This window comes from Pygocentrus nattereri, chromosome 25, assembly GCF_015220715.1.
Source record: "Pygocentrus nattereri isolate fPygNat1 chromosome 25, fPygNat1.pri, whole genome shotgun sequence".
Classification (NCBI taxonomy): Eukaryota; Metazoa; Chordata; class Actinopteri; order Characiformes; family Serrasalmidae; genus Pygocentrus; species Pygocentrus nattereri.
The window spans coordinates 12675321-12689182 of record NC_051235.1 but is presented as its reverse complement, the minus strand read 5'-3'; the positions used below and the strand labels follow the sequence as shown (position 1 = coordinate 12689182).

Sequence of the window (13862 nt, the reverse complement as noted above, 5' to 3'; positions counted from 1 at the left end):
AGGCGTCCAGGAGGCATCCTAACAAGATGCCCGAACCACCTCAACTGGCTCCTCTCGACGTGAAGAAGCAGCGGCTCTACTCCGAGTCCCTCCCGGATGACCGAACTTCTCACCCTATCTCTAAGGGAGAGTCCAGCCACCCTGCGGAGGAAACTCATTTCAGCCGCTTGTATTCGCGATCTCGTTCTTTCTGTCATAACCCAAAGCTCATGACCATAGGTGAGGGTGGGAACGTAGATCGACCAGTAAATCGAGAGCCTTGCCTTATGGCTCAGCTCTTTCTGTACCACAACAGACCGGTAAAGAGCCCGCATCACTGCTGACCCAGCACCAATCCGCCTGTCAATCTCCCGCTCCCTTGTACCATCACTCGTGAACAAGACCCCGAGATACTTAAACTCCTCCACTTGAGGCAAGAGCTCATCCCCGACCCAGAGAGGGCTCTCCACCCTTTCCCGCGTGAGAACCATGGCCTCGGATTTGGAGGTACTGATCCTCATCCCGGCCGCTTCACACTCAGCTGCAAACCGATCCAGTGAAAGCTGAAGTTCACGGCCTGATGTCCCGAATAGGACCACATCATCTGCAAACAGCAGCGATGTGACCCTGAGGTCACCAAACCGGACACCCTCCATCCCCTGACTGCGCCTAGAAATTCTATCCATAAAAATTATGAATAGAATCGGTGACAAAGGGCAGCCCTGACGGAGTCCAACTCTCACTGGGAAAAAGTCTGACTTACTGCCGGCCATGCGAACCAAGCTCCTGCTTTGTTTGTACAGGGCCTGAATGGCTCGTAGCAAAGAGCCATGTACCCCGTACTCCCGAAGCACCTCCCACAGAATACCCCGGGGAACACAGTCGAATGCCTTCTCCAAATCCACAAAGCACATGTGGACTGGTTGGGCAAACTCCCATGAACCCTCAAGAATCCTGGAGAGGGTAAAGAGTTGGTCCAGTGTTCCACGACCAGGGCGGAACCCGCACTGCTCCTCCTGAATCCGAGGTTCGACTATAAGCCGGACTCTCTTCTCCAGTACCCTTGCATAGACCTTACCAGGGAGGCTGAGGAGTGTGATTCCCCTGTAGTTGGAACACACCCTCCGGTCCCCCTTTTTAAAAAGAGGCACCACCACCCCAGTCTGCCAATCAAGTGGCACCACCCCTGATGTCCACGCAATGTTGAAAAGGCGTGTCAGCCAAGACAGCCCCACAACATCCAGAGCCTTGAGGAACTCGGGACGGATCTCATCCACCCCTGCAGCCCTGCCGCCAAGGAGCTTTTTAACTACCTTAGCGACTTCGGCCTTAGTAATGGACAAGCCTATTCCCGTGTCCCCAGACTCTGCCTCCTCACTGGAGAACGTGTTGGTGGGATTGAGAAGGTCCTCAAAGTATTCCTTCCACCGCCCAATGACGTCTTCAGTCGAAGTCAGCAGCACACCATCTCCACTATATACAGTGCTAGTGGCACACTGCTTTCCCCTTCTGAGTCGCCTGACGGTTTGCCAGAATCTTTTCGGAGCCGACTTAAAGTCACTTTCCAAGGCCTCACTGAACTCTTCCCACACCTGGGTTTTTGCCTTGGCAACGACTGAAGCCGCAGATCGCTTGGCCTGTCGATACCTGCCAGCTGCCTCTGGTGTCCTACAGGCCAACCATGTCCGTTAGGACTCCTTCTTCAGCTTGACGGCATCTCTCACCTGGGGTGTCCACCACCAGGTTCGAGGATTACCGCCCCGACAGGCACCAACTACCTTGCGACCACAGCTACAGTCAGCCGCTTCAACAATGGAGGAGCGGAACATGGCCCATTCTGAGTCAATGTTCCCCACCTCCCCCGATATCTGGTCAAAGTTCTGACGGAGGTGTGAGTTGAAGGTCAATCTGACAGGTTCTTCTGCCAGACGTTCCCAGCAAACCCTCACTATACGTTTGGGTTTGCCTGGTCTGACTGGCATCTTCCCCCACCACCTGATCCAACTCACCACCAGGTGGTGATCAGTTGACAGCTCAGCTCCTCTCTTTACCCGAGTGTCCCGTACACATGGCCGCAAGTCCGCTGACACGACTTCAAAGTCAATCATTGAACTGCGGCCTAGGGTGTTCTGGTGCCATGTGCACTTATGGACATCCTTGTGTTCAAACATGGTGTTCGTTATGGACAAACTGTGGTTTGCACAGAAGTCCAAAAACTGAACACCACTCGGGTTCAGATCAGAGAGGCCATTCCTCCCAATCACACCCCTCCAGGTCTTACTGTCGTTGCCCACGTGAGCGTTGAAGTCCCCGAGTAGGACAATCGAGTCTCCAGGAGGAGCACTTTCAAGCACCCCTTCCAAGGACTCTATGAAGGCTGGGTATTCTGAACTGCTGTTCGGTGCATAAGCACAGACAACAGTCAGGACCCGTTCCCCAACCCGAAGGCGTAGGGAAGCTACCCTCTCGTCCACCGGGGAAAACCCCAACATACAGGCGCCGAGTCGAGGGGCTATGAGAAAGCTCACACCTGCCCGCCGCCTCTCACCATGGGCAACTCCAGAAAAGAAAAAAGTCCAGCCCCTCTCAAGGAGATTGGACCCAGAGCCCAAGCTATGTGTTGAGGTGAGCCCGACTATATCTAGTCGGTATCTCTCGACCTCGCGCACCAACTCAGGCTCCTTCCCCGCCAGTGAGGTAACGTTCCAAGTTCCAAAAGCCAGTTTCAGCAACCGAGGATCAGAACGCCAAGGCCCACGCCTTCGGACACTGCCCGATCCACAATGCACCGCACCCCTACTACTGCCCCTCCCATCGGTGGTGGGTCGATGGGAGGGGGGACTCATGTAGCTCCTTCGGGCTGGGCCCGGCCGGGCACCATGAGTGAATGCCCGGCCACCAGACGCTCGCTGGCGAGCCCCTCCCCCAGGCCTGGCTCCAGGGTGGGGCCCCGGTAACCCTGATCCGGGCAGGGTACACAAGTCCTGCTTTGTTGTCCTCATAGGGGTGGTTATGGATCACACTTTGTCTGGCCTGTCACCTAGGACCAGTTTGCCATGGGAGACCCTACCAGGAGCTTTTGCTCCAGACAACATAGCTCCTAGGGTCCTTCAAGCACACAAACCTCTCCACCACGATAAGGTGGTGATCCATGGAGAGGATGAAATCCCTATATTCCTTGTAATTGCATGTTGAGAAACGTTGTTTTTAAACTGTTGGACTACACTGCTCAAAAAAATAAAGGGAACACTTAAACAACACAATATAACTCCAAGTAAATCAAACCTCTGCGAAATCAAACTGTCCACTTAGAAAGCAACACTGACTGACAATCAATTTTACATGCTGTTGTGCAAATGGAATAGACAACAGGTGGAAATTATTGGCAATTAGCAAGACACACTCAATAAAGGAGTGGTTCTGCAGGTGGGGACCACAGACCACTTCTCAGTACCTTTGCTTTCTGGCTGATGTTTTGGTCACTTTTGAATGTTGGTGGTGCTTTCACACTCATGGTAGCATGAGACGGACTCTACAACCCACACAAGTGGCTCAGGTAGTGCAGCTCATCCAGGATAGCACATCAATGCGAGCTGTGGCAAGAAGGTTTGCTGTATCTGTCAGCGTAGTGTCCAGTGGCTGGAGGCGCTACCAGGAGACAGGCCAGTACACCAGGAGACGTGGAGGAGGCTGTAGGAGGGCAACAACCCAGCAGCAGGACCGCTACCTCCACCTTTGTGCAAGGAGGAACAGGAGGAGCACTGCCAGAGCCCTGCAAAATGACCTCCTGCAGGCCACAAATGTGCATGTGTCTGCACAAATGGTTAGAAACTGACTCCATGAGGATGGTATGAGGGCCCGACGTCCACAGATGGGGGGTTGTGCTCACAGCCCAACACCGTGCAGGACGCTTGGCATTTGCCAGAGAACACCAGGATTGGCAAATTTGCCACTAGCGCCCTGTGCTCTTGACAGATGAAAGCAGATTCACACTGAGCACATGTGACAGACGTGACAGAGTCTGGAGACGCTGTGGACAGTGATCTGCTGCCTGCAACATCCTTCAGCATGACCGGTTTGGCAGTGGGTCAGTAATGGTGTGGGGTGGCATTTCTTTGGAGGACCGCACAGCCCTCCATGTGCTCGCCAGAGGTAGCCTGACTGCCATCACATACCGAGATGAGATCCTCAGACCCCTTGTGAAACCATATGCTGGTGCGGTTGGCCCTGGGTTCCTCCTAATGCAGGACAATGATAGACCTCATGTGGCTGGAGTGTGTCAGCAGTTTCTACAAGATGAAGGCATTGAAGCTATGGACTGGCCCGCCCGTTCCCCAGACCTGAATCCGATTGAGCACATCTGGGACATCATGTGACCACAGACTGTCCAGGAGTTGGTGGATGCTTTAGTCCAGGTCTGGGAGGACATCCCTCAGGAGACCATCCACCACCTCATCAGGAGCATGCCCAGGCGTTGTAGGGAGGTCATACAGGCACGTGGAGGCCACACACAGTACTGAGCCTCATTTTGACTTGTTTAAAGGACATTACATCAAAGTTGGATCAGCCTGTAGTGTGTTTTTCCACTTTAATTTTGACTCCAAATCCAGGCCTCCATTGGTTAATAAATTTGATTTCCATTGATGATTTTTGTGTGATTTTGTTGTCAGCACATTCAACTTTGTACAGAACAAAGTATTCAATGAGAATATTTCATTCAGAGTTTTAACTTGCACTTGTAGTGACGAACTGTGTTCACTGACAGTGGTTTTCTGAAGTGTTCCTGAGCCCATGTGATAATATCCATTACAGAATGATGTCGGTTTTTAATGCAGTGCCGCCTGAGGGATCGAAGGTCACAGGCATTCAATGTTGGTTTTCTGTCGTGCCGCTTACTTGCAGAGATTTCTCCAGATTCTCTGAATCTTTTGATGATATTATGGACAGTAGATGATAATCTCTAGATTCCTTGCAATTGCCCGTTGAGAAACGTTCTTAAACTGTTGGACTATTTGCTCACGCAGTTGTTCACAAAGTGGTGAACCTCGCCCCGTCCTTGCTTGTGAACGACTGAGCCTTTCAGGGATGCTCCCTTTATACTCAGTCATGACACTCACCTGTTTCCAATTAACCTGCTCACCTGTGGAATGTTCCAAACAGGTGTTTCTTGAGCCCCTGTCCCAACTTCTTTGGAACGTGTTGCAGGCATCAAATTCAAAATGAGTGTATATTTGCAAAAAACAATAAAGTTTATCTGTTTGAACATTAAATATCTTGTCTTTGTAATGTATTCAATTGAATACAGGTTGAAGAGGATTTGCAAATCATCGTATTCTATTTTTATTTATGTTTTACACAACGTCCCAACTTCACTGGAATTGGGGTTGTATGAATGGGGTGTATTATAAACAAAATGATTTAAAACAAAAGAAAAGAATAATGAACAGAGATGTTTCCCCAAAATGTCATACAGATATACACTCAGCGGCCACTTTATTAGTCAGACCTTGCTAGTAAAAGCTTTTGCCTAGAGAACTGCCTTAATTCTTCATGGCATACTTTCTACAAGGTGATGGAAACAATCCTCTGAGATTTTGGTTGGTTATTTGAGTTACTGTTACCTTTTTTATCATCTCAAACCAGTCTGCTCATTCTCCTCTGACCTCTCACATCAACAAGGCATTTTCGTCCACACAACTGCCGCTCACTGGATATTTTCTCTTTTTCTGACCGTTCTCTGTAAACCCTAGAGATGGTTGTGTGCGAAAACCCCAGTAGATCAGCAGTTTCTGAATTACTCAGACCAGCCTGTCTGGCACCAACAACCATGCCACGTTCACCTTTCTTCCCCATTCTGATGCTCAGTCTGCACTTCAGCAAGTTGTCTTGGCCTAAATGCATTGAGTTGCGGCCATGTGATTGGCTGATTAGCCATCTGTGTTAACAAGGGATTGAACCTAATAAGAACCTAACAAGGGATGAAACCTAATTGTACCTAATAAAGTGGCCGGTGAGTGTATATTCACTGAAAAACTTGTGCAAGCTCATTACAAAACAAAGACACTCTTAGCTATTCTCCAGCATTTGGTATGAAACAAATTCAAATTGTTTATAGGCTTGTAACTTTGCCATCCTCACACATAAAAGAAACACAGGATTTTGAGAGTCAGGCGCTGTGTAGAATGTGAAGGGAGTCCTAGCTGAGCATATATGGCGAGCTAAGTTTGCATATTTCTTCTCATCCTTTTTCTTTGTATTTTCTGAACACATTTTTTTTCTCACTGTAAATGTTGTCATGAAGATTTTCTCAAGAGCTGCTAATTTTATATTCTGTAACATCATCATAAAAATTCCACTGTAATAGCCATCCAGATACTTACTAACTTACTATGGTGTGACGTGCTGTTAGGATGTAAACTAGACCACATAATGACATGTTTTCACAGGCAGATTGATGCTTACTCTTTTTAAGCATAGTGGGTTAATATATTTTTAAGTCACAGCATTTAAGCATTGAGTAATGTTTCAAGATTATTTCTGTAAAATCTTGGTTTTATGTAGTGTTCCTGCATATCTAGTAAATCTATAAATGACTAATTTCTACATGCAATTCTTGAAGCTACACCATGAAATGCACTACATGACTTCTGCCGAAAACAAAGATAATTGACAACAGTTAGGATGTAAATATAATTTGCGATCTGAAAAGTATAGCTGTGACAAGTCATTGTTGTTCTAGCAGATGTGGGGTTCCACCATGTGGAGATGCTTTGAATCAGCATATTTTGTATTGACACCTGACTCCAGACATATATTCTATATTTGATCTCAGTAATTCATTACAGAGAATCATCTTTACACAAAAAACTCTTTCAAACCCTTGACCTGCAGCAGCTACAATCTCACTAAGGGACTGTGCAATATTATACTGTGCAGCACAAGTCTCTGTCATTTCTGGCATTAGGCCTCCAGTACTCAGTAATGAAGTAGGCCAATAAAATATGATTTGTAAAGAACTTCATAAATCAATTGAGTTTAGATTTTCCATCATTTTCATTAAACCAATTCCTATTAGACATCATGCCCAGTACTGTAAAGTTAAGAATTCTGCCACTCATATTTTTGGTTTGCCTTCTTGTTTGTTCTTCAGTCTCCAGTGCATTACATGAATAATGTTTGTGAACAGTATGTATATGATCTTATTATATGAAGACTCAAAAGTTCAACAGTGTTTCATTTGCACTTTGTCTGTTTCACAGCTGAGAAAATGTTTTCAGAGTGAACAAACACAAAAAACAGGACAACATTACATGCCTTTTGAAGGCTTGAGAGAAGTGTATGTGTGCGTGAGAAGGGAGAGGGAGAGAGACAGAGAAACAGAAAATAATAGGTAAAAAAGATATCAGAATTTATCAGTGGGAAAACAAAAGGATATGGTGTCTTGATTTTATTGCTGTCGTGGCTCACAGGACAGCAGATGATTCAGCCATTCAGAGCAAACAGGAGCAAGGGCCACATTTACCAAATTCAAAAAATAAATGGCATGTTGGTTGTATCCAGGACTTCAGTGGCCCTTAATGGCATTCATATGCAGAAGGTAGGCAAAAATGAAAAACATTCTCCATCTCACTCCTCTCTCCATTCTATAAGCCAAAGCCCAGACTGTTTCCAAGAATACAAACACACATTACTTTAGTTAAACCTCCTTAGCTTTGCCCTTATCTGTCCTTTTAATGTATGGATGTACACTCACACACACGCACACACACACACATGCATACATACACACTTGCTATGTCTTAAACAGTGAGATCATTTGGACAAGGGGAGAGAGAGAGAGGGAGAGAGAGAGAGAGAGGGAGAGCCATGTGTGTTTAATTATAGGCCAGTGACATCATTGTCAGGTAATTTGGGTCCCAAGCACAAAAGCTTTTTATGCTCTTCATGTTCTCTGTGTATCTCTCTCTCTCTCATGTGCACAGATTCACAAAATATTAACAAAATGCAGTATACATTCATAATTATTCATTCCAAAAAATGATCCAAAAATTATACACTTTGTAAGATTATCATTATCAGAGCTAAATGTATTAAAGGTGTTAAAGTATTTAAAAAATGGAACACATTACATTACAACTTAGACATCACATGAAAGTTTACACGCATTCACACCTATGACACATACATTCAGTCTCGTTTCATTACAAACAGTGATTTACATGCTTGTGCATGTGTTACTAGTTTGTGAAAGAACAGTGGTACTATGGAGTCTCTGGCATTTATGACCATGATTTGTTATATGACACCGATAATAAACATAAACAAAAGTACTAACAATGGAGAAGTTCTGCTTTACCTTTTACATGGTTTTACTTTTACTGTTGGTTAAATTTCACAGATAGTGTTTCTGGCAGTGTTTTTTTTTAATTGGCAGTGACGATGTGTGAAAAGTCATTTGAACAATCGATGCCTTGCACTGTTTAGGCCCACTCATATTTTGCTTTTTATTCTGGTTACCCTGACATGATGGGTCACCAATTTTAAATATTTTAAATTGGTGATCCCTATATTTAAATATTGTTTTGGATTAACTTTTACTTTACAGAAGTCTTTTTGAAATTTAATACTCTCACCTTTACTCAATCACATTTCCAAGAGATTTGAGATAATGTGATTTTTCTCTCTTTCTCACTTCAGTTTGTTATTTTTATTAAACTATCCAGCCAATTCAGTGTAAAATAGAACTGCTTACAACCACTGTAATTTGCCTTTGTGCTGTGAGTAGTACCAATTAGTAATATTAGGACTAGTACTGCATCACACATCACCAAACAAAGAAATTTACATTAACTAGGTTTACATTAATCAAACCAGCAAAATCATTCGGCCCCTATCTGTTATAGTGGAAAGTTTTCTTGCCTAATAAAGAGCACATCAGAGAGACAGAAGTTATGGAACTAATGTTTGTTAAGCTTTAATACAACAGTACAAATGATGGATTCTTCTTCACGCTAAATGTTTTAAATCACAAAATTGAGGACTGTAATCTAATTTGTCTAGCCAGTTGTCAATAGCTCAGAAAAATAATTTGTAACTAAATACTGTATTAAAATTACTGATAAACATAGCCCATATAAAGCTGAACTTTAGTTTTAGAATGCTCAACCAGGTAGTGTGACCCATGGACTGTCACTGACATGACAGTGTGTCACAGGGTGATGGTTTTGGGAATACAAAGACAGAAACTCTCAGAAGCATAGGTTCTGTTGGCCAAATTCTCAACCATCTCATAAGTCAAAGCAGTGACAATGCAGTTTCACAAGTTACAAAAAAATGTCATTCATACATGCTGATGAATTTTTAATTATTACAGATAGAAATCATAAAATTGAGGTTTTTCAAACTATTTTATTGATGTGTACACAGTTCTTGTGGTGTAATTAATCTAACTGTACTTGGGTTGGCCACTTGGGTCAAGCTCTTTGGATAAATGTTCATGTCATGTGTTGTCATGTGTTGTCAAGTCATGTGTTGTATAAACAATGTAAAGCATTTTCTGTCATAGTAAGATCTAGAATAATAATGGTATCAACTGGTATGAACATTTTTACCATGTGGTATTATAATTTATACTATAAAGGGATGGATGGTCCAGTGCTTCCTAACCTAGTCCTCAGGACTCACAGCCCACATTTTTCCTTCATCCCTATGTGTTGCTGGTTGGGATGGAACAAAACGACCAGGTTGGGAAGCACTATAGATCAATTTGCGTGGTTCACAGAGCCAGTTGCATATTCATTGACTTCCCATTGATCTCCTTAGTCACTTTCATGTTATGTTACTCACATGCTCAAAAATAATTTGGCATAATCAATTATGGCTCTGTTTAAATTTATGTGTGTTATAAGGTGAAGACTGTATCTGTAGGTGTACATGTGTGTATATGTGTGGCAGTAGGCTCCGAAATACAAAATGAAGTTGTTTTGGTGCTGTTATGCACCAGAAATGTTCTTCCTATTTTGGCTGACTTAATAGCTTTTAGTGAGAAAAAAAGTAGGAAATGTAACTCATGTCTTTCTTCAGACACATACACGCACAGACAGCCTGCCCTGCAGAACACTGACACAGAGCAAATGGATATTTCTCACATTACACATTCTTTCTAATTCCTCCCTCCCTTCCTCTCTCTCTCTCTCTCTCTCTCTCTCTCTCTCTCTCTCTCTCTCTCCCCCCCGCCTCTCTTTCTCTGTTACACATGCTACAAAAACATACTCAGGCTGTGTCTCACTCATGAGCTCACAACCCCTCCTGTGAGAGGCTGTGCAACATAAGGTTCCATATAAGGGCAGAAGGATGATGTAATGCTCCATAGGCAATGAGCATGCAGTGAGGCCATCTCTCAGTGTTTGGCTTCCATGCTGGAATGCTCACATCACAGACGCGAGTTCTGCATCTGAGCACCAACTTCACATAATGATTACTGCGTTCTCCTATGCCTCAGGTAGGAATACATTCACAAACATGCTCACGAATAGTGTAGAACAAAATGAATTATTCAGGAGACAAAATCCAAGCAGTTTGCTAGAACATTTTTGGGAGAAGTTTAAGTATTGCAAGCTACTTTTTAAAAGTTCAGTAAACTGTTTACTGGATAAATGGATGCATGTTAAAATATTAATTAGACCTTGTACAGATTATGTACTACTTTAGGCTTGAATTCAGCCTTTCATCACAGTCTTTGAAGTGTGGATTTATTTGACCCATTATTTCTTGGGCTGAGTTAAGCGACAGCAAAGATATCTCGGTTTACTTTTTCTTTTTTTTACATAGAGGTAAACTTCTTTGGTTGAGTAAAAGTAGAAAAATGAAATTTCAATAGTACAAAATAGAACAAAAGTGATGTACAAAACCTTCAAATATAGTAGTAAGTACCTGTGACAATTATAAGACGATGATTGTAGGGGACAGCACAGACCTTTACTTAGAAGATGAAAATCAATCAATTGGAGGTTAGACAGATGTTCTGTATTAGGGTTTGAAAGTTGTTTACAAGTTTGTTAAAGTGAATAAAAAGGCTCCTCTGTAATAAAAACCTGATTTCCTGTACTAGTCATGTATTTGCAGAGCATTCTTCCTCTCCTTACACTAATGAGTTCAGGCCCATAGATTAAACAGGAGCCTTTATTTAAGGGGTAATGGAAGGAGGAGTGGTAGTTTTATCTTCTCCAGACCCATGCCATCCTAAATTATACTATTCTTAGGTCACAGAGTTTCATAATTTCTTACTCTCAGCAGCATACATCCTCTGTCCTGTGCTTGCCTTTTCTGAGACTGTCATTGTCCATTAGTTCGAAGGATGAGAAGGGTGTCTATAATGGACATTTGTTTGATTTGTTTCTCCAAATACATTCTATAGTCCATGCCAGCATATACATTTTTTACATTTTTAAAATTGTGTGTGTACTATGAAGGGTTAAGTCATCATTGTAATAGTTGGCAACAGTTTACCATACCATTTATTTCTTAAACAGAAATATAAATGACACTATGGCTAGAAGTAGCTATTATTATATTAGGCCAGCAGTGGACAAGACCAAAGTCCATGTAAATCATTACTATGTGTAGGTACATTTTTCAAGCATCTCTAGCTTACTGATATATTTCAATTTTTTTTGTTATTTTTATTTTCACATCACTACATTTACTGCACATAGTACTGCACCCAGTATTTGTTATTACTCTGAAGTGAAAGAAAATTGGATTTTCTGAAATATGCAAAGATTTTATCCACTTTTAAACTACAGCAGAGAACTATAGTGCTATTTTTACTAAACCTTTTTATTAATAATCATTATGCAAATTCTTAGCAACTGTACCTAGGCCTGATCACCCCTCATGAGCTTTTAGAACTTTATTATATGCCATAACGTTGTGTGGGATTTTTAAATCTGATAATTGATATCCTAAGTTTGGAGGGGGGAATGAAATTTTAAACATTTCCTTAACTGATGACAAAAGAAGAGAGATGTAGGATGTGGATTAAACAGTGTGGAATTCTACATTACCAAGTAGACCTGTCAAAGACTGGCTAACTGCAGCATTGAATGAGCTGAATATCTAAAACAAACATGTACATATCTATACGTTTATCTTCCCTTCAAAGCTAAAAAAGTACTTCTCTTTCATTACTCTCACATGTATGTGTATATTTGTTTAACTGAAGTAGAAATAAAATAGAAGACTTCTACATTTAATAAATTAATAATTTACAATGGGTGTGTCTACTTTGACGCAAGTGCTCTAACAGTTGCTTTGGCCACCTATTTCACCCAGTACAAGGTCTTCCATTTGACATACATGATTTAAAAATAAATGGTTTAAGCATTTGCTTCCTCTGTTAGAGTCTCGCAATCCCTGAATGTGCATGTAGTGGATGTAAAATTGTACAGAGGTTTTCTAAAAACAAAACTGTAATGTACACCGATCAGGCATAACATTATGACCACCTTGTTTCTACGCTCATTGTCCATTTTATCAGCTCCACTTACTGTATAGGTGCACTTTGTAGTTCTACAATTACAGACTGTAGTCCATCTGTTTCTCTGCATACTTTGTTACCCCCTTTTACCCTGTTCTTCATTGGTCAGGACCCCCATGGACCCTCACAGAGCACATACTATTTGGATGGTGGATCATTCTCAGCACTGCAGTAACACTGACATGGTGGTGGTGGTGGGTTAGTGTGTGTTGCACTGGTCTGAGTAGATCAGATACAGCAGTGTTGCTGGAGTTTAAAACTCAGTGCCACTGCTGGACTGAGAATTGTCCACCAACCAAAATTCTCCAGGCACCAGCATCCTGTGGGCAGCATCCTGTGACCACTGATGAAGGTCTAGAGGTTGGCCAACACAAATTGTGCAGCAGCAGATGAGCTATTGTCTCTGACTTTACATCTACAAAGTGGACTGACAAAGTAGGAGTGTCTAATAGAGTAGACAGTGAGTGGACAGTTTAAAAACTCCTGATCCACTCGTACCAGCACAACACACACTAACACACCACCACCCCATCAGTGTTACTGCACTGCTGAGAATGATCCACCACCCAAATAGTACCTGCTCTGTGAGTGTCCATAGGGGTCCTAACCACTAGAGAATGGGGTAAAAGGAGGCTAACTAAGTATGGAGAAAACGTATGAGAAACAGATCGACTACAGTCGGTAACTGTAGAACTACAAAGTGCATATAGTAAGTGGAGCTGATAAAATGGACAGTATAGAAACAAGGAGGTAGTCATAATGTTATGACTGTGTATTAGTGAAAAATAAAATGTAATTTCAACACATGGGTAACCTTTGGTAATCATAGATAACAAAAGCCGTAAACAAAATGAAATGCTTTTGTTATTTTTATATAATAAAAATGTATAAACAAGATTTTACTCTTGCTCAAACACAGTGTTAACTGTCCTTATTTGCCTCGCACAATGTTTCATGGAATCACACTACCGCTACAACTGCTTGTAGTGTAAACTGCATAAATGTAACCTTTCTTCAGCCACTCAGTCTGTTATGATGTGAAAAATTCTTTTTAAAGCAAGGTTGTTCTCAGAATGTGTGCAATGACACAAGTATACACAAAACACAAATAAGAGTATTTGATTGAAGTCAGCTCCTATACCTTGATGTACATTGATGTAAAATATTCTCTTAAATATAAAACTAGTGAATGGAAGTGATGTTGGTAGTAAGAGATTTTTTAATGATAATGTGCTGTCTGTAAAGTACTGGCAGCCATGTGTGCTGCAGTCAAAACATCCCCTCCACCACTGGCAGCGCTCAGACTGATGAAACGTGCCAGCCACCATCATGACCCCACTTTCCC

At 42.5% G+C, this 13862-nt stretch overlaps 1 protein-coding gene across 2 annotated transcripts in view; it reads left to right on the top strand.

The window, feature by feature from the left end:
• Window positions 1–13862, top strand: part of filip1l (filamin A interacting protein 1-like) — a 131599-nt gene that overhangs the window by 110966 nt on the left and 6771 nt on the right. The window lies entirely within an intron of this gene.